General features: G+C 35.1%; 1 protein-coding gene across 6 annotated transcripts in view; it reads left to right on the top strand.

Moving 5' to 3' along the window:
- Lingo2 (leucine rich repeat and Ig domain containing 2) overlaps positions 1-27,928 on the top strand; it is a 1,122,715-nt gene that overhangs the window by 205,639 nt on the left and 889,148 nt on the right. For 5 of the 6 annotated variants that reach the window (XM_078047736.1, XM_078047731.1, XM_078047734.1 and 2 more), the window contains exon 2: positions 18,537-18,634. The exons of the other annotated variant lie outside the window; for it this stretch is intronic. The gene's annotated coding sequence lies outside the window, so the exon portion shown is untranslated. The remainder of the gene's footprint in view (positions 1-18,536; positions 18,635-27,928) is intronic. 6 annotated transcript variants of the gene reach the window in all.

The raw sequence follows: 27,928 nt of genomic DNA, 5'->3' as shown, positions 1-27,928 counted from the left end.
CAAAAAGCAAAACACAGTACTGCAAGCCAAGACACTGTTTTTTTAATCCTGACCTTATCGTACATAAATCTATAAGTTAGCAAGGCACTCAGTATCCTAAGGAATCAGTTGTTCATGTTTAAAATAGAAGTCATGATATTCCATATTTCACACAGTGATCATGAGGATGAATAATATATCATCAGCTCATGGTGGCTTCTCATTGGAATGTTTTGAATGTCTCCAAACCTTACTTTATCTGAGAAAAAAAATGAAAACCAAACTGTTTGTACTTGATAAGGTTGATGTACAGATCATGTAAGATAAATGTGTGGAAATGTTTGAAAAAGTCTGCATCTATGAAATAAGAACAGTACTTCCACGATCATTATGTGATCCTCTCACCATGTGTCCACAGTCTCCCAAGGGCAAGGAGGTTTTCATGTCTATGCCACTTGTCATTGTCCCTTATTGTTTTTTTCCTATTCTTTGATTTTCATGCTCTAGTCTTTCCATTTGACCTCTTGATTCACAGGGTAAAGACAAGTAGCAGCAGCTTGAGAGAAAATAGCTTTTCCATCTCAGCTTCTATGTCAAGAAGATGAAGGGCTTTACCAATCAGCTAGGTCTAGCCAGAATTTGGAAAGGTAGTGACAGGAGGTTTTCTTCTATCCCTAGATTATTTAAGTCACTAAGTCTGTGGATTGAGCTTCTGTGGACACACAGGGAGATAAAGCTCATCATTAAAATTGGCTTTGGGGGCTTGCAGGTACTGCTTCACACAAACATCCTGTCTAGACAGATTGATACTTGAATTTCTCCCCTGTAATCCTTATGAAGACACATTTGGGCCTAAGTATTACTCTGTCAAATGGATATTTTATTTATAGTTTCTTTTTCTTTTATGTAGCTACTACTTATTCAATCAGGAAAGGTAAAATCATCACTTCTCTTTTCTATGGAAATTTTATGAAGGTTAAAGATATTTTAAGATCTTTCAAATCCAAAAAGGGAGCCAGGAGATTTAAATAAGTAGTACCTGGATTTTTCTCTTAACTTGATTAACTGTAAGTTAAGCAGATGGGAAAATCATTCGAGCCCTTATCTGAGAATGCTTATTAATGTATATTTTAAAATTTCCATTTTTCCTTTTTTTTACAAAGCATAATGTAGTAGTAATGATTAAATCATCTCATTACAAAACTTTCAATGCCACAGAATCACGATTCTATGCATTAATCCTCATTGTTGAGTGATTTAAATTAGTAGGAGGCTGTAATGAGTTTTTTCTTATGCCTCAGTGTACTCTAGTATTTCATATATGAAATAAATGTGAAAGATATATATTCTTGCAATGAGGTCCTAATATTAATTTGCCTCCTTGAAAAAGAAAGATCAAGAGAGATTAGTATTCTATTGAATTTTTTTAGTGTTCTCAACACTCGGACTTGAATGAAAATATCTGTATCACTTTGGGGTGGAAATAATTACTCATTTTTCATTTATCTGAGGCAAAGAAATTTTAAGTTACCTGATGAATTTCTATCTTTAATATTTATATAAGTAAATGAAATCTGAAATCTTTCAACACATTATTAGGATGAATCACATTCCATTTCTACTCTTCACATTTTTTGTGTGTGTATACAAAATGTCAATTGGCTCCAAAACAAGAAGACTTGGAGAGGTCTTACACTATTTTTTAAAAAAAAATATATTCTTTATATAATAACAGGTAGCCCAGTTATTATACCAGTGTTGGTCAAAAGTAAAAGTCCTGAAAATATTTTTTATTTCCAGTTGCTTCCTGTCCCTCTTAGAGACCAGAGATACATAGTTAATTTGAATCTCTTCTCAGTTTTCCTCAAAGTAAAACTTCTTTTGTGTAATCTCACCTGTCTCTATTTCTCATATTTATTCCATTGCCATTATCTTAAATCAGGTATCATGGTCTGTTGCAAAATCATCCTCACCAGCATCCCTATCTCTTCTATGATCTATTTAAAACTAGATTCTGGCTGGGTGCCTCCTGGCACATGCCTTTAATCCCAGTGCTTCAGGAGGCTGAGGCAGGAGGATCACAAGTTAAAGACCAGCCTCAGCAACTCAGCAACATCCTTTCTCCAAATAAAAAAATAAGAGGACTGTGCACATAGCTCAGTGGTAGAATATCCCTGAGTTCAATCTCTATTAAAAACAAAACAAAACAAAAACAAAAACAAAAATGACAAAAAAAAGAGCAACTCAAAACACTCGAGATTACGTGCCCCTCTCTGTTCTCTAATGTTGACTCATGTAATTTCTTCCATGTAATTTCTGAATCTGATGTTTTATGTCACTATTTTCCTTGACTGTTTTGTTCTCTATAAAGTTCATGTCTTCAGAAACAGAATGAGCTTGTTGACTGAATGAAGATAAGGATGTTCATAGGAAACCTTCAAATGTGGTTTGGAGCACATTTAACCATTAGATGTGCTCTGGAAAGGATTTCAGTGTGGACAAGAGCATTTGGTTAGTTAACAAATGTTTTTATTTCCAATTTCAGATTCCTTGATAGTCTACCACATCTATTGATGTAGAAGTAGGTGAGGGGAGAATGCTGACGTTTGCCCACATTGGCTTAAGAATTTTAATGACTGACACATTATTTAAGGATGGAACCTGAAGTAAATTTATAAATTTAAAATGAACACATTTGAAATTTGTAATAAGTTGTGTACTTAGGACTTATTACTACTAAGATACTATTTGGTATAAGCCTGACTTCTTATTGAAAATATTATAATAGCATTATTATAATAATAGCCCAGCATAGTCTCATTCTGTTCTGGTTGTACAGTTTAATGCCCATATCACTCTACAGGTATTTATGAAATATTTTAATATCCCTACCACAGTACCAGGAGTTCAATACATTTTTGTTTGTAAAGCAAATATAGAAGTATGCCCTCAATTACTATGAATAAAGGGAAAGTGTATGGCTCAAGTGGCTGAGGCAGGAGGACTATGAGTTCAAAGACAGCCTCAGCAATGCAGCGAGTCCCTAATCAACTCAGTGAGACCCCGTCTCCAAATAAAATAAAAAAAGGGCTGGGGATTTGGCTCAGTGGTTATGCACCCCTAGGTTCAATCTCTGTTGCCAAAAAAAGGAAAAAGAAAAGTCCAGATACATCATACTTAATTATGAACTACTATGAGGTAGACATTAGTGCAGTAGACATTAGAGTAGTAGATGAAACATTTTGTTTCTCTAGGTTTAGTTCAGTTTGACTTTTAACTTGAAACAGGAAACATGCATTATTTGTCATGTTTATCCCATTATCTACAGTTTTATATTAAGAAGATCCAAGACAACTACAGTTGTTGAAGTTTATTAAAAAGAACACAGATGAATCTTGATAATAGCAATTATCAAGCATACAAGCAACAATAAATGTTGGTGAGGATGTGGGGGAAAAGGTACACTCATACACTGCTGGTGGGGCTGCACATCGGTGCAACCACTCTGGAAAGCAGCATGAAGATTTCTCAGGAAATTTGGAATGGAACCACTATTTGACCCAGTTATCCCACTCCTTGTCATATACCCAAAGGACTCAAAACCAACATTCTATAGTGACACAATCACAACAATATTCATAGTATCTCAATTCGTGATAGTCCAGCTATGGAACCAATCTAAGTGCCTTCAATAATTGAATGGATAAAGAAAGTGTGGTATATATACACAATGGAATATTACTCAGCCATAAAGAAGAATGAAATGATGGCATTTGCAAGTAAGTGGATGGAACTGGATCCTATCATGCTAAGTGAAATAAGCCAGTCCCCCAAACCAAAAGCCTGAATGTTTTCTCTGATATGCAGATGTTAAAACACAATAGGGAGGGTAGGGAAGAATAGAAGTTCATTGGATTATACAAAGGGGAATGGAGGGATGGGAGAGAGGATAGGAATAGGAATGACAGTAGAATGAATTGGACATAACTTTCCTGCATCTATATATAAATACACAACCAATGAAACTCCACATAATATATAAGCACAAGAATGGGAAGTTATACTCCATGTATGCGTAGTATGTTAAAATATATTCCACTGTCATGTATAACAAAAAAGAACAAATAAATTAAAAAAAAACACTGAAATATGGCTGATGCATAATGTTCCTTGTGGACACGTGAGACATGCTTGTGAACCCTGCAGCACAATGGACTTGCACAAGCTGTGTTATCTTGGGCTAGTTATTTAATATCTCTGACCTTTAGTCATTTTACTCATAAGAAAGGAATAATCTCTACTTAATAAGGTATTGTGAATATTACAGATGTGAAGCATGCAATAGAGCTCCTGGCAATAGTGTCACATAAATATAACCTGTCATCATTAATAAGAGGAAAGTCATTTTTTCCTATACTTAATGTACAAGTCTTGAGCTGTGCTGCATAAAAAGGTGGTCATTAGCCATATATGGCTATTTAACTAAAACTAAATTAAAAATTCAATACATAATATCTACATGTAATGTATAAAATATTTTTCAGTGTTTATTATACTATTCTCAAGTGCTATTGCAAAATACTTTATGACAGGTAATATCCATGTAAGGTATATGTTTCTTAAATATATCTAAAAATGAAACATTGTTTTCCATTTAATCACTAGTAGTAAGCTCTCTTTTTAAAAAATTTTTTTATTAGTTGCTCAAAACATTACAATGATCTTGATATATCATACATTTGATTCAAATGGGGCGTGAATTCTTATTTTTCCACTTGTACAGATTGCAGTATCACATTGGTAATACAGCCACTTTTATACATACAGCCATACTAGTGTCTATTGTATTCTGCTACCCTTCCTATCCCCTCTCCCCTCCCATCACCTCTCTCTACCCACTCTACTATAACACTTCTCTCTCTCTCTCTCTCTCTCTCTCTCTCTCTCTCTCTCTCTCTCTCTCTCTTCTTCCTCACTCCCTCTTATATGTAATTTTGCATAACAATGAGGTTCTCCTTCCATCTTCTTTGGGATTCCCCTTCTCTCTCCCATTCCCATACATCTCTCATCCCTGTTTAATGGTTATCTTCTTCTCATGCTCTTCCTCCCTGCTCTGTTTTGAGTTGCCCCCGCCCCTGATATCAAAGAAGACATTCGGCATTTGCTCCTTAGGGATTGGCTAGCTTCACTCAGCATAATCTGCTCTAATGCCATCCATTTCTCTGCAAATGCCATGATTTCGCTTGTAAACAACAATGTAGACAAAAGAATTATTTAATTTACCCAGTGAGTTATGAAGTATATCTCACAAGGTAAAAGAGATTGGGGGTCCTGAGAAGATCAAAGGTGGGAGGGAAGGTTTCCAAGTGAATAAAGTCCCAAGATCGGGACTTAGCAAGACTTGATGAGTAGCCATGGTGAATTACTTGGAAAGTAAAGTGTATTTAGGAATAAAGTAAGAAGGTTACAAAATTGTATATAATAAGTGGATAGGTATAGAACAAGCAAAATTTACCATAATGTTAATGACAAAATCTAGTTACTTATATTCATTTACTCTTAAAATTCTTTAACTTTTCTCTATACTTGAACCTTTTTATAGCTAAGATATTTGAAAATTTGTGCGCATATACTAAAATTGGATAATATGAGACATATGATTAAAAAGACAGAGGTAAATGGCCTGAGTGGTATTTGTGCTGGGTATCATTTATTTTTATTTTTTATATAGAAGAACATTTTAACAGTAAAGGCAAAGAAATTTAGCTGTTTCCAAAATAATGAGTTCCTCCTCTAAATATAGAAGAGGGAAGCCTGGACCTTTATTTTATGTCTGGCTTTGGTTAAGCTCCTTCATCTAATGTTACCTAAAGCTCTATTTTCCTCCTTATTAAAGGGTGATCATTGGGGGTGCCAACTTCTGAGGGTTGTTGAAGGACTGAATATTTTAACACAGGAGAAGTTTACAGAATAGAACCTAGCACCTGGTACATATTGGCTAATACTTTTAGGAAGCTGGAATTTTAGAAAATTTCATTATATAAATAGCTCACAACGTATCCTTATTTCTGTGTTTGTTTAGTAGGATCTATACTCTTTAATCTCTGGACCCAAATGACCTTCTTCTTTTAAAAATGAACGGTATTTTTTTTTTTCCTTAAAGCTTGTCAAGTATTTTGAAGAACTTGGAAAAGAGACTCTGCAGTGGCATCAAAAGTTACGGTAGAGGGACAGCAGCCCTCTTGGAGGAAGTCAGAAGTAGTATTAAGATTTCCACAGAGCACTTTTTGATCCTGCTGGTTTATAGAACAAAACAGACTTCTGTAGCTGTTAGCCTATTAGCGCTCCCTGGGGAGAGAACTTGATCAGGAATGAGAACACTATATAGAAAAGCAAAGCTCAGAGAACAAAGTATCTCTTGAGGTTCAGAGGATGATTTTTTTTTTTTTTTGTGCTGCCATTGATTTCTTCACCTCGAAGGACTGTTAGAGTCTGTATAAATTCAGCAAAGAGCTCTGCATGCTGTTGTTTATAGTCCCAACTTTCAGACTTTTCATTACAGACAGCTCATTTTCTCTTTCTGGGCTACATTTAGCACTGAGATGATAAATAGCTCCTCTGGGGTTGGAGGAGTTTCTAACATTATAAATTGTGGTTTAAGTACATATTCTATTTTTTTTTTCCCCTGAGCCCAAAGGAAAGACTATGGATACTTTTTTTTTTTTTTTTGATCCATTGACTTCTTGTTAATAAACATGCAAAATACAGTCATGGGCTATCTTTTATGGATTACTTTATAAAAAGTTCCATGGCTATGAAATCCTGATTCAGATATATCACAATATACAAATTGCTAAACTATGGTAGTGGCAGGGATTTGACTCAGAGTCCTTATTTGACTCTTGGGAGCTAAAAAGCCTGACCCTCTGCCAGGAAGAGACAATGAGGAAGGGGCAGAGTAACCTGTGTGCATTGTGTTGCTTTGTTCCTTCTTGCACAGGTTGGACCTCTGCTGGGAATAATTTGGCTGTTGCATTGCATTTCTGTCTACAGAATTAAACCTACTCAAATTAATCCAGACCTGGCAGTGTATAATTGGGGTTGTATGATTGGCAATATGAAAATACTTCCTTGCCAAAAGATCTCAATGAACATAATCTTTCTCCATTCTTTTCTGATTTTGTGGTGTTTGCTATTCCTTAAAGATCAATGTGCTTCTTAACGATAGATTATCCATTTTAACAAGAGATTAGTAATGATTGACATGTACTGAGTATTGAATAAAGGTATGTTGAATGGATGAATAAATGAATGAATAAGGAAATTAGTTCATTTAAGTTATTTCTTCAATGTTTTCTAAAAATAGGGACTGTTCTAATAATTCAGCTACCATTATTTTACATAAAAATAGTTTTTTGGTAAAAAAAATAGTTTTTTGGACTATCAAATGTAGAAGTGATTTTCTTGTAACCTACTTATAGGCTAGATCGGCCTTATGGTTTTGGAAATGATTTTCCCCATTTATAAAGGTAATTTATACCCACAGTAAAAAATAAAATGAAATAACTTTAAAATATTTTAAATGATAATTGCACATTTTCCCTACCACTTACAAGTGAACACAGGTAACCTTTAAGATACTTTCAGAGATTATTCTGTCTCTTTCTTTATTACTACCCCTTCCTACACACACCATGAAGATATTCACACCTCAAATAGTATAATTATCTCAGGGATAAACTTTCCAGCATTCATTTTAAACAGTCTCTCTTGATAAACACATAGGCTATTTCAATTTTTTTCATTATCTTTTATAATTAAGGCTATATATGGTTTTGTCAAATCCTGCACATACCAAAGATAGAGTCACTGAAGTAGAACCTCTGTGTACTTTTTGCTCTAAGAAGAATATTTGTGACTTTTGAGTATCAGTACTGTGAAAAATCTAGTTCATTTATGCTGGAATCTTAATACCTGCATTAAAGATTTAAAATGCAATGGTTGGAAACACAAAATTTAGCATTCAAACTATCCCAGGAGGAACATTTATTTTATTATCTTTGTGATGTACCCTATATTTACCCACACGGTTACTGCCATCACATAATTGCAGCTTTTAGAGTTGTATGTACTCAAAGTCTGAGCTCTATCATCCAAAAATGTCTTTAATATTTCACTATGTCTAGAAGACATTTATACTCTCTTCCAGGTCTCATAAATTGCCATGATGCAGCAACCATTTGTAAATTCTGTTGGTTGTGATTCAAAATTAGAACTGGATTAGTAAACTAAGTATGAATCTCAGTGTTCACTGTTCAGGGTGTGTGTGCTTGTGTGTGTGAGAAACAGAGACAGAGAAAGGAAGAGAGGAAACCAGAGAGACAGGAAAAGAGGGAGGTGGGGGATGTGGAGGGGAGATAATATGAATATGAATGATGAGAGAATTTAATTCCTTGTTTTTGAGTCATTTTTGCTTGTAGGTTCTGTTGTGGAGATGACTGTTTTTTTTCATCTTCATTTGTCTGCATTTTCCACCTAGGAATTATTCCTATATTTCTACCCCCAACTATTCATAGTATTTGAGATATTCTAATGTATGTAGACCTAATGTCTGCTCTTTTTTTCCCCAGTTCATTTCTTTTTTAGCTCTTCTGTCTACCTAACTGTTCTCTAGTAAAACAAGATATAATTTCCCAAAGGGAGCTTTGTTTTATTCTTGATGCCTTATGATGTGGACACTGTTTCTTTTGTTTCTCTTTCAGCACCATGGTCTCCCCCAGTCTCATGATCTCATCTCCTTATTTTCATCCCAGCAAGTCACAAATCAACTCAGGAAAAGAAAATTTGTTTTTCTTAGTTATACATGATAGTAGGATGCATTTTGGCATATTATACATATATGGAGTATAACTTCCCATTCTTCTGGTTGTAACATGATATAGAATTACATTGGTTGTGTATCCATATATGAACATAGGAAACTTATGTCCAATTCATTCTACTGTCTTTCCTATTTCTATTTCTCCTCCCTTCCCTTCATTCCCTTTGTCTAATCCATAGTACTGTGTTTTTGCCTACTTGCCTCCCTTATTGTGAATTAGCATCATCATTATTAGAGAAAACATTTGGCATTTGGTTTTTTGGGATTGGCTTATTTCACTTAGCATGATATTCTCTAGTTCCTTCCATTTACCAGAAAATGCCATAATTTCATTCTTCTTTATGGCTAAGTAATATTCCATTGTGCATATATACCACATTTTCTTTATTCATTCATCTATCAAAAGGCATCTAAGTTAGTTCCATAGCTAACTATTGTGAATTGAGTTGCTATAAACATTGATGTAGCTGTGTCACTGTAGTCTGCTGATTTTAAGTCTTTTGGGTATATATGCTGAAGAGTGGGATAACTGGGCCAAATGGTGATTCCATTCCAAGTTTTCTGAGGAATGTCCATAGTGCTTTGCAGAGTGATTGCACCAATTTGCATTCCTACCAGTAGTGTATGAGTGTACCTTTTCCCCCACATTCTCACCAACATTTATTGTTGCTTGTATTCTTGATGATTGCCATTCTGACTGGAGTTATATGAAATCTCAGTGTAGTTTTAATTTTCATTTATCTAATTGCTAGAGATGTTGAACATGTTTTTATATATTTGTTGATGATATTTCATCATCTGTGAAGTGTCTGTTCAGTTCCTTTTCCCACTTATTGATTGGGTTATTTATATTTTTGGTGATAAGTTCTTTATATATCGTAGAGATTCATGCTCTATCTAAGGTGCAGGTGGCACAGATTTTTCTCCCATTCTGTAGGGTCTGCACGTTTTTGATTGTTTCCTTTGCTATAAAAAAAAAAACTTTTTAGTTTCATTCCACCTTATTTCCAACTCATCAAATGTTGATCATTTGTTGAGATTCCACAAGGGGCTGATTAACATGAATTAGTAGGAAAATGAGTAGTTACGAAAGCAATAAAGGTGGTTAAAAAAAAAAAAAAAAAAAACCAGCCTCCACAAACTCAAACGGCTCTTTTCTGTGTTCCACCAAGTTTCGCCACGGAGGTTTCTTGATGATTGGGTTGAACGTTGTCCTGTGCACCAGTCTCCTCCCTTTCCATTTGCTTGATTTTTGTCCTGAACTCATCCTCTCATTATTGTTTATTATGAGCTGAGCCATTGGGTTGTTGGCATCCTCTTGGTTGGGTCTTCTTTCTTGGATATAGATGTGTGGCTGACTATTCTCTGTCAGAATTTCATTCAGGCAGATTGACAATCGTCTGAGAGTCTCTTTCTCTAATTCTCTTCTCTTTTGCAGTGAACCCCACAGCAGTTTATACTGCCTCAACATGAGGGAATAGATAATATAATAAAGGGATATCAGTTTACTATAAGGTGAGTTCACCCCTGGAGGGCTGAGGATCCAATCAGATCACTGGACATTTATGTTTTCTTCGTACGACACTGGCTGTATTCATTCTCTAAAAGTCCTATGAAAAACATGTACCTCCCTCTCTTTTACATGTCAGGGGACCTTTCTGTATACCCATTCTTGTCACTTCAAACACACTTCCAATGTCATGTCTCCCTTTGCTCTCACTATCTGAGCTCATTTGCTGTCTTCTTGCTGGGTCTTCTGGATAGATGCTTTATTTATAATTGCAATTCTGTTCTTTCTTGCAAGGTCACCATTAGGCGGTGTCTTTAGATTTTTCTGTGTTTCATTTTCGTGCATTGGTCAATACTATCACAATACTTAGACATAGCTTTATTCTCAGAACTAAATCCAAAGTAGAGCTCATCTAGATGATAATTCAAAGGTTTCTGATATAGTCCATGACACAGGTATTTAGGCATGGTCATATTTTTGCTACCTCTATGGGTTATGTGTGGCTTGTCCTCAGTGTGGCAGTGGTGGTGTGACGGGTCCTTTAAAGGGTGGGTCTTAAAGGGAAGTTGTTAGGTCATTGGAAATGGTACACTGAGAAGGGATTAATGTAGTTCTTGTAAGATCCCAGTGAGTTGCTGTTGCTCTTTATCTTTCTGTCTTGAGATGTGTCATCTCATTCCTGCATGTGCCACCACCATTGTGATATCACACTTCAGATGGTTCTTACCACAATCAGTTACCAGGTCCATGCCCTAGAACCTGCAGAGCTATAAATTATATAAACCTCTTTCTTATTAAGTTACCCAGACTCAGGTATTTTGTTGTAATAAAATAAAATATACAAAGACAGCTGCAATGATTACATTATATCAAAACAATTAACAGTGGAGTAGTGTCATTAAGAACTTTGTCTTTGGAATCAGACATGCATAGATCTAATTATAGGATCTACCACTTAAAAGCAGTCTGGCTTTGAGGAAGTTTTTATAACTACTTTGAGTTTTAATCTTTCCATTAATAAAGGGGACATGACATTGTACCAACCCAATAGGCTTATTATGGACATTAAGGTGCCACCAGTAAACAAGTTAGTATGCTGCAAAGGACTTAAATATGTGCTTATTAATGTTACCATATGTATTTTAGTGGTAAGCAGAAATTCTTGGACAAAGTAATCTGTGAATTCATTTTGCACTGAATATTAAAATCTTTATGAATTTTATTTTCTCTTTTATAATGGCCTTTTGTATATGTCACATAAAATGCTATAAAGAGTCCAGACATCAAAAAACATGAAGAAATGCTTCACATCCTGAAAATGGAAGCTTGTACTTCTATAAATTCAAGTTTATATTCTACAGATTGGGGATTGGGAGATCTATAAGTATGGACTTTATTACTGCCACCTGGAATTTTGAAGCCTCACCTGTAAGAGACAGATGATAGTCAAACAAGAACCATAAAGTTTAGGAGAATCTAGGGAATGCTGAGCTAAAAGGAGGACAATATCCATAAAATGAAGTGTTAATGTTTACTTCAGGCACAGCATTTTCATTCTGGTTCTCCTCCAAAATAAAGATTGCTAATTCTGCCAGTTTTTATGTGCATAAGTTTGTACTTTGAAACTTGGCATTGTAGTGCATGGGGAGTAGGTAGCAAATTCCTGTCATCCTCTATTTTTTTCCTGATCTTTCCAAGAGGAAGTTTTCCCTTATGCTCATTGACCTAAAAATGAAGTGGTGGTAAATGGTACCTCCCAGGGCATGCTTTACATGCACAGTCTTTTAACACAATGTCTACTGCATACACAGAGGCTAAATCGCAGGCCATTCTCCATGGTACCTCAACCCCTAGGCTCCTGAATATACTTCGTCCAAACACCTGGATTACGTAGGCAGATGGAGCTATTTTAGGGGACAATTTCCCGTGTTGTTACTTGTCCCTACTATATTAAACAGCAGCTCTGCTTGAACATACAGAGGCCCAAAGTCATAAAGAATTCTAGAGAGAACTTTCAGCATTTCCCAAATTTATGCTTCAGAGTAATGTCATCGTCACAAGAGATAGTCATGTGAAAAAAAGAGGAGGCGATTCTATGGTCAAGAGTTTGCTAAACACATGTTTTTATTGTGTGCTTCTCAGAATCTTTACTATGTTTATGGAATGGTTTGGGAAATACTAGTATCGTTGTATCATTTAACTTTACAGATACAGGAACAGTGCCATTGTCAATACAAAAACCTATCACCCTAATAAAAAAATCAGGGTTCAGTTTTAAATTTTTAAAAACTCACCTGAATTAGCAAGAGCACACAAGCAGCTGATCTCCTGTTGGCACTGGAACACCTGGCACTGGCGGTCCTTTCCTTCTTACAGCTCTTGTTTCTACCGCTCTGCCGAGTGTTACATACAGTCTCTCGGAGCTTGTGCTGCTTCCAGAGGTGCCTCTTGCCAAGTTGCCTTTTGTTCCCATAATGGTGAATAGCAGCCCAGAATTTCCATTTTCATGCCATGGACTTATTTGAAACCTAGTCATATTTATCGTTCCACACATGTTCATTTCATTTGATGTGAGCACTAAGAGTGACATACTGATAAGGACATGGAGTCATTTCCTTATTTTTCCATGTTGCCTTTTTAATTGTTCACTCACAATGAATGGAACAGATTTTTCTAATATTTCATGGTGATTGTACAAAGATTCAGAAATTTGATTTTTGTATTTTTGTATTTAAATGCAAAGTGGATCTTTAAGATTTCTCTGTTTAAGAATCTAGACAACCCTAATATAGAGTAGAGAGGATCAGTTGCAGTTTAGATTAGAAGGAGATATTGCTCCATTCATCTCACTCATAGGAAGTTATTAACTTTGTGGTTAGAAGGAAAATTATATGTTGAGTTCTGCAGGCCTTAGCAACTTGTGTGTATAAGGGACAAAGTAGAAGCATTGATAATGCATCTCACATTCAGCTGGGCATGCATGAAAACCTGGCAGATGCATGGTGCCAGATCCCACTCTCACAGACCCAGACCCTTTCCTTCTGCAGATGTCCACACTGCCTTCTTCGTCCACTGCACAATGTCCCTTACTACCCCCATCAGCAATCATTGTGGCTTTCAGATCACAACAGAAGGGAAGTGCAAAACTCTTCATACTATACACAGAGCAGGGTATACTCAGGAGATCATGTACACAGACAGAGTAAACCAACCTCTTAAAACAGATTAAAGAAATTCTTCTAGGTAGCTGTGATTGTTTGAAAACCCAAGTGAAGATCCCCCCCACACACCCTTTTTTTTCTTTTTGGAAATTTGATGCGATAATATAGTCTCATTCTCTGTCTCCTCTGTGACTGTTTGTTTTGTTTTGTTTTGTTTTTTGCATCTTTCTCTCTTGTCTTTCTCTCCCTTTCTGGGACTTTCTCTTTGCCTTTCTCTTTCTCATTTTGCCTCTGACTCTGTTTCTCAATCTTTTGTCTCCTATTTCTGCACTTTCCTCCTTCCTTCTGAGTGTTTGTCTCCTGATTCCTGATTCTTTGGTCTGTCACTCTGTGTGTTGTGAGCCTGTGTCTTGTTCAGTCTCTCTCTTTCCAACTCTCCCTTTCTTCCCTATCCCCTCAACTGATTACAGTTCCTGACATTAAATTGAGCAAGAGTCATAAGAGTCGCAGCCGAGGCATGGCATACACAATTGTGTTAACAGCAGTGATCTTCAAGGTTTGCAGAGGAGCAAGCCTGTTGCCCTTGTCTGAGCTCTAGTTATTTTAATGTTAGCCTAAACCCACTGTAGTTCACCATAGTTATATCACTGAGCATGGAAAGGGGTACCTGAATCTGGTGTAAAATAATGCTATATATTCTAAAAATAGAAACACTCGAAACTCTTCAGTTATTGTTGCTAGATCATTATTTGAGAATGATTTTCAAAATTCTAGCCCTTGGAACATGGAAGTTCCTTAGGTCCATTTGCCTTTAGAGGGTGTGCCAGGCAAAACTATTTTCAAAGTAAAATTAAGATATTATTTGCTTTTTCTCTCTATTGACAATTACCCAGATGACCCAAAAGCAATGGTAAATAAAACTGTTGGATCCTTAACTCAGTTCAAATTGGTAATAACAAAATGTTGGTAGTAATCATTATATTTTTCACCATTGTTTATGTGAAATAAACAAACTAAAAAGTTAGTTTACTTAGCAGTCTTCTTAATGAAGTAATATGGATTATTTTTTTATAATTTTCCTCTGAATAAATCTTCTTAGTATTCTGTGTAATGAACTCTGCAGTCTGAATAAAGCACTTTCACTGCAAACTGAAGTAGGATGCTGTTTTGAGCAAAAGCACACTTGTGATTATTTGTGTGAAAAACTGAACCAACCACTTTCATTGTGACTTAATACCTTTGTGACTTAAAAATGTGATGATATTCAAATAAAAGTTATGAAAACTTGGGCACTTGAAACAGATTTCTGAAAGTTAGAGTGACTTAGTCATTTTAAGGAAAGCAATTATTTTGTATTTGTATTGGTTGCCACTGATCAAATATGAGCTTTCAAGTGAAAATTAAAATTTCAAAAACTCTTTATGTGCTACCATACCAACTTCCTAATACTTACAGATTTTTGGATGATATTGGTGATGGTCTTAACAAGTATTAATTATTTTGGTATTGTTAATCTCATAATTTGAAGGTGTGCATAATTTAATGAGCCAGTATTTGCCAGGTGACCCATGCACGATGACCAAGTTCGCATGGGTAAAAGATGCTTTACCAAGGACAGTGGGGTTTAATATAACAGTATGAAATATAATATGTTGTCATTTCAGATTTTACATTGCAACTCACCTCCTTAGAAACAATTACTTTGAATGTTACTATAATATTAAAGAAAAATATCCATAGTAACTTAAATGACTTTGGAAACTTCTCTCTCTTTTCTAAATAAAAGTCTTCATCACTCTGCATTTTCTTCAGGTGTTTCCACCAAAAATATCACATAAGTTTATGTTCAGTGAATCTGGCTGCCTTTAGCTAGGTAGACTTTAGGAGAATTCACCAAAAAAATATGGAACAATTCAATATTCCTCACTAATATTTTTTGATTGTGAAAGTATTTTTTTTTAAAAAATATGCCATGGTGTTCTACACCATGAATTTATAATGTATTGAAATTAATTATTTTTAAGTAAATAACTGACAATGACAATATTTTAAAAGTTTCTCAGTTTTCATTCCCAAAGCAATAAAAATAAATTAATATAACTTACATAAATTAATACTTTTCAGGGCCTTCATCATTTAAAAAGTGCAATTGGACATTGACTCAAAAATGTTTGAGAACTGACTTAATATAGTTTCCTATATCTTTATGCCTAACTATCTTAGTCCAAGTTCCCAGAAAGAATTAGAGTATTAATGATGCATATTCAATTAAATCACACCTTTACTTTGAATCAGTAATCACATACCAAACCTAGGTACCCCAGTTCCTAGTTCTTGTCGAGTGAGTAAACTTGCTCAACAGTATTTATTATTGCCAGTTGTTGTTTGTTCCATGTTGATTCTGGGAAAGTTTTTTTATACAATCAGTACCTACTTGGATTTATTTATTTGTTCTAAGGTCACCTGGGCATTACAAATATATTTTATCTACATCTGATACTTTAAAAGAATACTGTGGAAGTAGTAATTTGAACTAGTTATTAGTAATTCATTACTGCATAACTAACTGCCCTAAATCTTAGGGAATTAAATTTTATTTCCTTACAGTTCTGTGGGTGTGCACTTTGGTCTGGGCTCAAGTCACCAGCATTTGTGCTTGTCTCTCCTGGGTCCTCATGCAACTGCAGTCGTGTTGCAGCCCATCTAGGTCTGGGTGGTATGATATGGTCTTGTCTATGTTTGGCAGTAGGCACTACCTGCCAGGTACGCCATACTTATATGAAACTCTGGGGTGGTTCTTCTTTTGGTGACTCAAGAGATCCAAGAGGACAGGAACAGAAGAATGAAAGACTTCTTAAATTCCAGAAGTTTCATTATGTTATATTCTATTGGCTAGACAAGCCATAAGACAATGCTATGTTTAAGATATGAGGAAATCAACTCTCAAGCAACTTTAGAGTTTAAATGACATAAAGAACTGGGATACTTGGAGCTTAGAGATCCCTATTTCTTTTTTTTCTTCAATTTTTTTTTATTATTGATTTTATGTTTTTAAATACACAACAGTGGGATGCACTACAATTCTTATAAGACATATAGAGCACAATTTTTCATATCTTTGTATATAAAGTATCTTCACGCCAATTCAGGTCTTTATACATATACTTTGTTTTTCTTTGCATTACAATTCTTATTACACGTATACAGCACAATTTTTCATATCTCTGTATATAAAGTATGTTGACACTGAATTCAAGTCTTCATACATGTACTTTGGATAACGATGTCCAACACATTCTACCATCCTTGCTAATCCCCTGCCCCTTTCCTTTCCCTCCCACTCCTCCTCCCTATCTAGAATTCCAGATCCCTATTTCTGGGAGATGGTGTTATGCTGCCCATGATGGTGCCACAGGAGCTCACAGGAGAGGTCTCAGCAAGCTCTGAAATGGCAGAATGATTGGCTCTAGAAGGTTTCAAAAAATCTGTAGGCAGACTGCTGCTAACAGTGTGAAAGGTGATTGCTAAGGCCAAGTGACATTTGCAGACAGAAAGGACTAACTAAGCTCCTTATTCCCCTTAGCCTCTCTCCAGTGCATTCTATTGCAAAACCTAAGAGGAAGTTAGCTGGCAAAGGAAATGTGTGGTGTGTGGTGTGCAGAGTCTCAGCACCAAAATCTCAAAATAGTATATAGAAGCATGGGTTTGGAGTTAAGAGATAATAATTTTAAAACATAAAAAAATTTAAGAGATAATAATTTTAAATTTCTACCTGGCCTGGCCTGTATTGAAAGGGAAAGAATAACAACCTTCTTTATTAAAAAAGACTGTACCTACAATGAATTTATCAAAAAGACTTGAGATGTCAGTATTATCTGATGGAATCAGTAGCCTCTTTTTTTTTATAACTAACTTTTGAAAGAGACAACGTGTGTGCCATCTAGTATACTTATAATTACTGTTTTTTTCAGAAAGAGAAATCCAGAAAGCCACCAGGAGAGCCAAGCAACAGAATTTGTTCCAAAGTGACTAATTTAAAATTGATCACTATGACATGCCTCCCTAAGCTTGAAATGTTTCATACAATCAGGTGTTCAGTGTTTCCATTACTGTGATTTGCATAATGGGATTTTATTTAATTATTTTATAGAAGATTCTATTGTAATGAAACTAAAATAGCTATTAAAGGGTATAGACCTAGGGTGATGAATAAGTATGATTTCATTGCTTCTTATATGATTGTAGTGTAATTTCTTTCAAAAATTTTGACTTGTAAGCTGTGTGTGTATGTGTAAGTGTGCTTGTGTTTGTGAGGGAGAGAGAAAAAGAGAGAAGGGGGAAAGAGAGATATCTAAGAATAACAACCATTGAATTTACTCAATATTTGCATCAGAGCCAAATTTCTAACAAGTTTATGAATGAAGTTTCAATTTGAAAAATTGCCATAGCTAGATATATATATTTTCTCATAATAATTAAGATGAAAATTTAATATTACTAAATGTGTCCTAAAGCCATATTTTATTTATTCATTTTTATAAGGTATCCACAAGACTCTTACAGTGAAAAAAGTCTATATATTCAAATTATTTTTCTTTAACATTCTAACTATAACTTGGTGGTTCTCATACATCACCTATTTGTATTACTGATATTTAGTTTATTTATTCAAAAGCAAATTTACTGAGAATACTCAATTTGGTGTGATAGGTTGTTACTTTAATTATTGTTTTCTAATATATATTTAAGATTGCATATTGATTCACAAAAAAACTATGATGAAATTTATTATCTGAACATACAAACAATAGTGTCATCAGTGATGGGTATATCAGACTGGATTATATACTTGCAGACTAGAAATACCTACGTAATTTTTTTTTAAGAATCAGAGCCAAAACAGCCAGATGGAAAATTACATGAAGAACTTGATACAAGAACTGTTGGAGAAATTAAGTTTTTTTTTATCACTTATTTCCAAGCATTTTTGTTTCATTTCCTTTAGGAAATTCACTGAAGATGTTTTCAAGATGTAGAATCCCTATAATGTGAAGTGTCTCAAATGAAGGTGGAGAATCAATGTTGAAATTGCTTCATGTTGTGGTAAGAAAATGTGATTTTTAATATGTTAGACCTTGAAATCAGTGACAAGAAATACAGTGGGGTGTGTGTTTTGTGTGTGCATGTGTGTGTATATGTGCAAAGGTCAGGGCGGGGGGTAGAAAGAAAGAAGGAAAAAAAGATGGAAAGAGAAGATGTATAAATATGTGATGGCTTTTTTGTCATGAACAGATAATGCAAAAACTAATAAAGATTTGTCACATATGTTATAATCCTGATATTAAAAAAATACTTCTTTATTATTTTGCAATGATTATTGTCTAGCTTCTGAATTGATATAGGGCACCACAGGTAACTCAAATTTGTGGTTAATTTCCTACTATGTGTATGTATGTTATTTATGTTAGTCCATGTTTTCACAGTAGCCCTGAGGTAGGTATTGTGATCTACATGGTACAGATATAAAGACAGAAAATTCAGGGAAACTAACAGCTTGCCCAAGATACAGTAGCTAGTTAATGGTGTGAGAGTGACTTATCTAAACTGTGCCTTTTCTGCTAACATATTGCCTTTAGCATTTGTGATAGGTGAGGAACCAAAAATTTAACTTAGATTGAGGAGAAGACCCTCAAGTTGTGAACATTTTGAAAAGAGGCCATAGTTGCCTTCTCTCATATATGAAATCATGGTGAAAGGATTTTGTTTGTATTTCACTACTCTTAAAGAGAAAAAGATTTCTGTAAGTCATTACAAATATGATGGTATTTCACAGAAATTGAACATTATAGAGTAACGGAATATTTTACTTTTTATTTGCCATTAAGTAAAAATCTATTGGCTTCCTCTATACAAATAACTTGTCATGTCTGATGACAAGATTTAGTGAAATAAGTATGAACCCATATATATGGTTATCTGGTATACAACCTTGAGTAAGTAACTTAAAAAAAATCTCATAATCTCTTTCCTGTAGTTTGTATCATGAGGTTATTTCAAGACTCTATTGAAATATGAGATAATATATGCAAAGCACTTGCTATTCCACTTGACACACAGTATATATTTAATAAAGAGAAACCATATCAATGATATTAATGTATAAAAGTGATTAAAATAAAATACATTCTTTGGTTGTTGCTATATCCATGAAGATTTGTGATTAAAGAAATATGTAGCGAGGTGTGGTGGCCTATGCCTGTAATCCCAGTGACTCAAGAGGCGGAAGCAGGAGGATCACAAGTTCAAATCCAGCCTCAGCAATTTAGCAAAGCCCTAAGTAACTTATTGAGATCCTGTCTCAAAAAAATAAAATGGGCTGAGGATGTGGCTTAGTGGTTATGCACCCCTGGGTTCAATCCCCAGTAACCCTGCCACAAAAAAATAAAGTGTATCTGAAAGCTAGTTTTTATTCAACATTGTATAATATTAGGCTCAAATACATTTTATTTATACAAAAGACATTTTTTGGGGGGGCAATTATAGCTTGGTGATTGAAACTTTTAGACTTCTGTACACTTTATGGACATTAGTTTGTAAATAGAACATAGACTCTTGATCTTGGGATTCAGTAGTACCAAGGGATTTAGTTGATCTACCTATCCTACTTGAACACTTTTAGATCATTCTAAATGCCACTCTGTCCCTCTGAGTCAGATTTGCTAAGGTTATTCAACAGGGAGCCCTTGGAAGTTTGTGAAGCATACTCTTGGGGGCAGTGATGCTTGTAGAGTCTTACTTCTAAGTTGGTAACAATCAGCATCATTTCTGTGGAAGGAGATAAATTTTTACTTATATGCTTTGAAATGAGGTTAAAAAATAACAAATGCTCAATTTGAATTTCAGAGGAGGATCCTTTAATTATCCCTAGGTTCCAATCTGTTTTCACCTTTTAATGAAAGAGTAAAAGCCTATAAAATTACAGAATGTCATAAAAATATTAGGCTACAATTTCCAATATTAATAGAGAATGGCTTCCCCCAGAGCACTATGTGGAAGGAAGCAAAGCCATTCTTTACTGAAGTGATGTGTGTGTGTGTGTGTGTGTGTGTGTGTGTGTGTGTGTATTGAAACATTGCTGATGATCTTAAATGGTAGCTATATATCTAGATCTGCTAATAATTTGATAATATACGAATGCCCAGATGTCCACCAAGAACTGCTTGGAATCTTTAAGATAAGGAAAATTTTGGCTCAGAAGTTGGATGTGACTCATGAAGTTGAGGAAGAGAGGCATGAAGAGGTACCTAAGCAGGCAAATACTTAGCATTTTATGCCCCTATCATCAGGTCAAGGACACAGATATTATCTTACTTAGGTTTGTTCATAAAGCCTGCATGATAACAAGCCCTCATCATGAACCATTTCATATTTATATCCCTAGGCCAACAGTTCCCAAGCTCTGAAGGGAAATGTGAAGTAGTTAAAATCACCTGTAAAGCTTATTAAAAATACAAGACACAGGCTATAGTTCTCAGTGTCTGCTTCAGTAAGACAGGATGGGTTCTAAGGATGTGCATTTAAAATATGATCATTCATATCAGAGCAGTTCTAGTATACTTCACTAAGTGGGACTTAACATTTTTTCTTCCATGAAATTTTAAGCTTTATAGCAGAACCAGGAGCTTTGTTGTTGGAGGTGAAATTGAATGGTTTTTTTTCCCTGTAATTATTAGGACAGATAGCTAAGAAAAATAATAATAATTTTCTACATTTACTTGGTAGTAGAATAATTTTGCAGATTATTTTATTCTCTGGGAAAAAAGGCATATATTGATAGGGCAGATAAATAAACTTTTAAAATTGTAGCCTAATTAATAACAACAGGGTTTCTGACATGGCTAATATTTAGGAAGACCTACTTCATGTATATTAATTTACCAAACCTTCATTTTCTTCCTCCTCAATATTTTGTATCCCCATTCTACACATTAACAAAAATAGATCTAGAGCCAAGCACGATGGCACACTCCTGTAATCCCACAGGCTTGGCAGCCTGAGAAAGGAGGATCACGAGTTCAAAGCCAGCCTCAGCAAAAGTGAGGTGCTAAGCAACTCAGTGAAACTCTGTCTCTAAATAAGATACAAAACAGGGATGGGGATATGGCTCAGTGGTCAAGTTCCCCTGAGTTCATCCCCAATATTCAATCCCATCCAAAAAAATAGAATTGTAGAAGTTATTGGCTCATCAAGTTATGAAATTAGAAAATAATGGGCCAAGGTTCAATCTTGGCACCAAGACAGTGTGCAACTGGTACAGCTGCTTCCTAATCCTGAGATAATTTAATTTTCTAATCATGAAAGGTTTTATTTCATGGCAGCCAGCAGCATACACACATATGGAAACAATCAGCCCGAATTTGTTTTGTTTAAGCTCCTGAACACTTAATTCACCATCACCTGCCGCGTTAGACTTTTTGAAGCATCAGTAGAGTAGGCTTATTTAACTGCTTCACAAAACAACTCAGAAAGAAATTTTCTGGAAAATAAATGTCTCACGTATCTTTTTGCACCTTCTTATTGTTTTTCCTTAATGTGTTTGTTTATTTTACCCGTTCTCTTGAGGTTTTGAATGTCATCTCTCAAGTAAATCGATTATCACAGATTAAGCCCAGCTCAGTAGGTGCTCATATAAACTCCTTGAAAAACCAAACCAAAACCAAAACAAAACAAAGCAAAACCAAACAAAACAATCAAACAAACGTCATCATCAACAACAGCTACACACACACACACACACACACACACACACACACACACACTCCAGTCTTCTTTACATCTAGGTTTGACTTTGTATCTAAGTTCTAGCTAATGGGATTTTAACTGAAATTGCATATGCCACTCCCAGGTTGCATTCTTGAAGACTGTATATATATGCTGTTGCTTCTTTTTCTTTGACTGACTTGGAAAATGGATGCAGCATGGGGTGTCTGGATGTGTCTTGTGTCATGCAGGCCAGGACAGCTGTCTAAAGGTGATAGAACAACAACATAGAAAGAGACTGTCTTCCTGTCTTAATATATAGAGCAAAATATTATTGGAATGCAGCTGTGCTGAATTTTATATGACAGACAATTAAGCTTCACTTTTTTGTCCATTGGTGTGTGTTCAATTAATTACATGGCAGAATGTATATCCTCATGAATTCATGTGTTCTTCCATGTATATGTTATCCAGGATTGCTTCCCACACTGTACCTCCCTTAGGAAGTCAATCTTAGCTTGACAAGAAGCACTGGATCCTACAGCAAAGAACAGCCTGATGATTGCATAGATATTTTGTGCACAGACCATGAACTTTCTCATCTTGTCCATCTCACTCCCTATACTAGTCTCCCAACCAACTTTTCCACTGATACATACAAAGTTCTGTTCTCTGTCCATCCCTTTCCAAAGCAATACATAAATTTCACATTTTTTGAATTCATCTTCCTAATGCATTTATCTTTCATGCATTCAGTGTGAAGAAGGCAAATAAAGAGGCAAGAGGAATAATAAAGTCTGAGATGTACTTCAGAGCTGTTGTCTTGCTTGAAGCCATTCTAAGCATACTTTAAAAACTATATCAGGCTAGATAAGTAAAATTTATGTACACATTACATTTATCAGATGTCTTAAACTTAGGCTGGTAAGATAACAACATACAAATCTGTGCAACCTACAAGAATTTCTTCGCTATCCCCTACCTTTCATCCATTTCTTCACCTAAGCTTATCATTTTTATGCTTTTCTATACTTCTTGGATTTTTATTTGAGCAAAAATTTTGAATACTTATTAAATTCTGTAATAGCCACAGACTGGTCTCTTATGGTTGCAGTGTTCTCTTATTCCCATGACCTGGTCCTTAGTTACTCTTTAGTAGTAGTTCTGCCACAGAAGACGCCCCCTTCCACATGACAGGCACTCTGGGTTCTAGCCTCAGATCTTTGTATATCTTGACACTCTGGGTCCTCACCTCAGATTTCTTCTTCACTTTATTTCATAGTACATTTTTCTTCATAGTACATTTTATTTCTTCTTCACTTTATTTCACTTTATTTCATAGTACATGTTTCATTTTGTGCTTCTCTGATAAGCAGTGTGCAAACTGATATTGTCTTTACATATCTCATAGCCGATGGCTCACTATAAGGCAGTAAGTATTTTATCCTTTTCTCTTTCACTGTTTTGATGGTCGCCTTCAACTAAATATTTAATATACAATATTTTACACAATTTCTCCAAACCTCTGAGGTAAGTCTACTGACCACATTTTAGTTATGAGCTCAGCAAAAATGTACTTCATATTTCTTTTGTGCCCCCTATTAATTTAGGCAATGTGGAGGACAACATCAACAAAAGCCCTCTTCTATTTGTTTATTCTTTAATAGGGAAGGCAAATAAGTACAAAAATGAAAGCAAAATAAATAAATAAATAAATGCCATCTTTTAGGTAGAAAACTTTACAAAATGGAATGAAATCATTCCATTTTGCTGAAGTGAGGGGATGGTATAGACCAGGAGACAGTCCCTAGATATTCTATTTCACTTGAATCTGAAAAGAGACAGACTCAGACAACTAAAATAATTTTTCCAGATTGCCTAGCTAGTTGGCGGCAGAGAAGGGACAGGGATTCACACAGAGGTACTTCTGATGCCATAGCCCTTGCAATCAGGCACTCTAGCTGCAGGGCTCTTCGGTTCTTGTAGATTGCTTTAACTGAATGCAATTTACAAATCATGCCTCCCCTGTCCCTTACTCCGTTTGCTTTTTAGCAGTGGCTTCTCAGTTATAGTTGAAACTGTAACTTGGTGGTGGATATGATTTGTAAATTCAGATTTTTTTCCAAAGAAAGAATTTATCAGTCTGCAGCTTTCACACATACTTTCTTCTAAAAGTGTTCCAAATAGATTCCATTTACTGTTTTCACTTCTATTTTAATACCTCTTCTTTCACAGTAGCTCTTCTTTCACTTTATAAGACAAAAGCATACTTCTCATTCTTGTTACTTCCTTATCTCATCCTGAGATGAGGGAAGGAATAAAAGCCTCCAGGCTATGTAAAAAAAAGGAAGGGTCAAGAATAAAGTGTAGATTTTCATAGAGACAGTCCCAGTAGGAAAAAAAAAAAAAAAAAAAAAAAGGTGGGGGAGGAGAAATTACACCTTATTCTTTCAAGTGGCAAATTTACTGCAAATTTACTATCTTTACCTATTTTCTATTGGTCATTTGATTAAGCTTTTTCTTTGTCTACTTTCTTCAGACTACTTATTGTAAGATGGAAGATTCAAATATCTATAGCCCAGATATATATAAAGCACGTATAAAGTATATAATAAACCAGAGATTACATGTTTTAGAATCATACAAACATGCAAAATGCATTTTTGCTCCTCAACTTTAAAAGATGCATATGTGTTTCAAAGGAAAATACATTAGAAGACCTTCTCCTAGGTGTAATTTTTTTTTCTCTAGGGAGTTGCTGAGGGAGGTGGAGAAGTGCATAGTGGAAATGATGGAGTACCTAGGTGTCTATCATTCTCCAGCTTCCTACATTTCAGATTCACTCATGTAGATTTTTCATATTTATCATTTGGATAACTCAAACATTAGTGTCAATCTTTTAAAGATAAATATCACTCCAAGTCATTGTCTTATTTTGTAGATGACTCTGCTTCCATTTTTTGTTGAATAAATTAATATAATAAATAGGGTATTGATTTTGTTTATGTAAAAAAATAATAATGTGTTGCATATAATAGTTTTGACATCAAATCAGTGAACAAAGGATTTATTTTAATATGGAAAATAAAATGACAAGATTTTTAGATCTTTGTTAAAATCATGAAAGAAATAGTACTATCATGGGTATAAATATCTGTCTAGTTGCAAAAGGAGCTTATTGTACAATACTAGATAATTTAGTTTCACAGTATTATCAGCATATCAGTGCCTAGGAGCACTTGATTGTCATCATATGTTACTCCAAGTTGTATGTCACAGTGGTTGAGAAGGAAATAGGGAGTAGTTTGTTTCTTTTGAACTTGGAGAAAAAGACACTAACATGGTGATTGGAATATAATTAAATCTATGTATCTTGATGCTAATAAGTACCCTGATGTTCTAGCATTCAGAAGAAGTGTCAGGTCTCTCAGTTTTCTCTGGCACTGGTCACAGACTCTAAGCTTTTTTTTTTTTTTTTGTCTCTTTTTGTCTGCTTTTGGCAGCTAGTGACTGTTTAGAAAACTTGCAAGAGAATTTTGTATCCTATACTCAAGTCCTTCACTAGATCAACTTAGATTCTTTCAACTGGATTCTTTTCTTTTCGGTAATATGGAAGAGTTGTGGTGATTTGGTATGAAGAGGTAAATATAAGTGTTCCTTTTAAGATGCATTAGTCAATTTTCTTTTTTTTTCAGGGGCATTTAAAGCAGAAAGTGCATAAATAAAATTAATTGCATAACTCTCTAGACACATGTCAAAATCTTGACATGTTCAGTCCCAATAATTGGCATTGTATATTCAAAGTAAGTTTTGCAAACAGCAGGAGCACAAGTTCCCTGAAAGCTGCCTTTTAACGAGGGGCAATCTGCAGTAATGGAAGTTCTGTCAGCAATCCTTCATCATTATGGGAGCCTCTAGTCAGATTCTCACCAACCTACCTTCCCATTCCTGTTTGTTCCGCATAGATACACACAAAGTTTTAGTGCCTGTTTTATGATTTCATTAGCCACTACAGTCTTATTGAATGCAGGGATGGAACCAAAGGAATATAACTGTGTTAGTTAACATAATAGTAGCTTTTGCAACAAATAAAACTAAAGATATATAATAGCTCAAGCACAATAGAATTTTAGTTCATTGTCATTTAAAGTAAAAAAAAAAAAAAAGATGAGAGTACCTTGTATTTGAACAATTTTCATTCAGGTGGAGACTTACAGAGCTGGGCTCCTTCCTCTGCATGGCTTGCCATTTTCCAAATGATTTGAAAAGGTAGGGAGGGATGGGGAAATGTTGATCAGTGGGTACTACCTTATAGTTACATAGAAGCAAGAAGTTCTGGTGTGCTGCAGGTGCACAAAAGATGGCTTTAGATAATGATTTACAATGTTTTCCTCATAAAACATGCTAAGTATTTGAGGAGCAGGTATGATTACCCTGGATTAAACATTGTACAATGTGTACATTTGTTGAAACATCACTTAGTACCTCATAAATAGGTAGAGTTTTCATGATACAATGTATCAGTTAAAATCATTTAAGTTTTAAATATTTAAAATAAAAATACAGTTTTCAAGATTACTTTTTTTTTTTTTTTTTTTAGTTTCACTAAGCTGGTAAAAGGGAAAAAGGAATGAAGTATGAGGTATTTTTGTGGGCCAGCCTCAGAAGTTAATGCCCCATTTCCACTCACATTCTCTTGGCTAGAACTCACCTGACAGAAATGAAACAGAGACTGGGAAATGTAGCCTACCTGTGAATTCAGGCACCAAAGGAGGGATAAAGCTGTTTATCATAGAATTGGCGGAAATAATTGCAAAAAGGTAACCTAAAAGAACAAAGTTTGTTGTTACTATAAATTGTCCTTAAGTAAATATCACACAGCATGGTTTCCTGCTATTGAACACCCTACTTCGTGATTATTTTCTGTTTGAGATCCCATATTTCTATCATTACATATTCTAACATTCATCCTCAATAATATCCATCCTATTCTTCCTGCCATTGTATTTCTCAAGTAGATATCTTATCTGATTTTGTAGGTTCATAGCTAGAGAGGAAATTTTGCCTCTGAATGAATTATACCTCAATTCTTACCCTCTCTAACTTGGGTGATATTTAGATGAGACTTGAACTAGAGTGGATACTGAGATGGGCTAAGAGATTGAGGACTCTTGATATGGGGTTGTCACCAGAGGTGGTCTGAGGAGGTTCCAGAGAGGGGGACCTCTAGGAAGGATGAGAGATTGCTGATGGATAATAATTCCAGAATGCATCAGATAGATATTGAGGCATCGGATTTGTTTAGGAAATCAGGGACCCATTCAAGGGATAATGTGGGCCACCTCAACATTGGGACATGCTTCTGGAATTTTCTACATCTTCCTTTAAAAGAAATTTGGTGAGGAGTAGGCATGGGAAGGTGTGTGGGGATGACATCAATCTGATGATCACAAGACAGTTTCTCATGTTCTGGTAGTTTATGTCTTCTCCGTTATCTGAGGAGTAGATGATATTTGGAATGTACTCTGTGTATATAGGTTTCATAGCTCTCATTGCTTAATATGTTTTAAAATACAAGTATTAATGATGGCTAAGTTAACAGTGCACAGGGCAATTTTCAGAAGTGAGTGAATTTCT

This window comes from Ictidomys tridecemlineatus, chromosome 4, assembly GCF_052094955.1.
Source record: "Ictidomys tridecemlineatus isolate mIctTri1 chromosome 4, mIctTri1.hap1, whole genome shotgun sequence".
Classification (NCBI taxonomy): Eukaryota; Metazoa; Chordata; class Mammalia; order Rodentia; family Sciuridae; genus Ictidomys; species Ictidomys tridecemlineatus.
The sequence above is the reverse complement of the archived record's forward strand: the minus strand, read 5'-3'. Positions and strand labels throughout refer to the sequence as shown.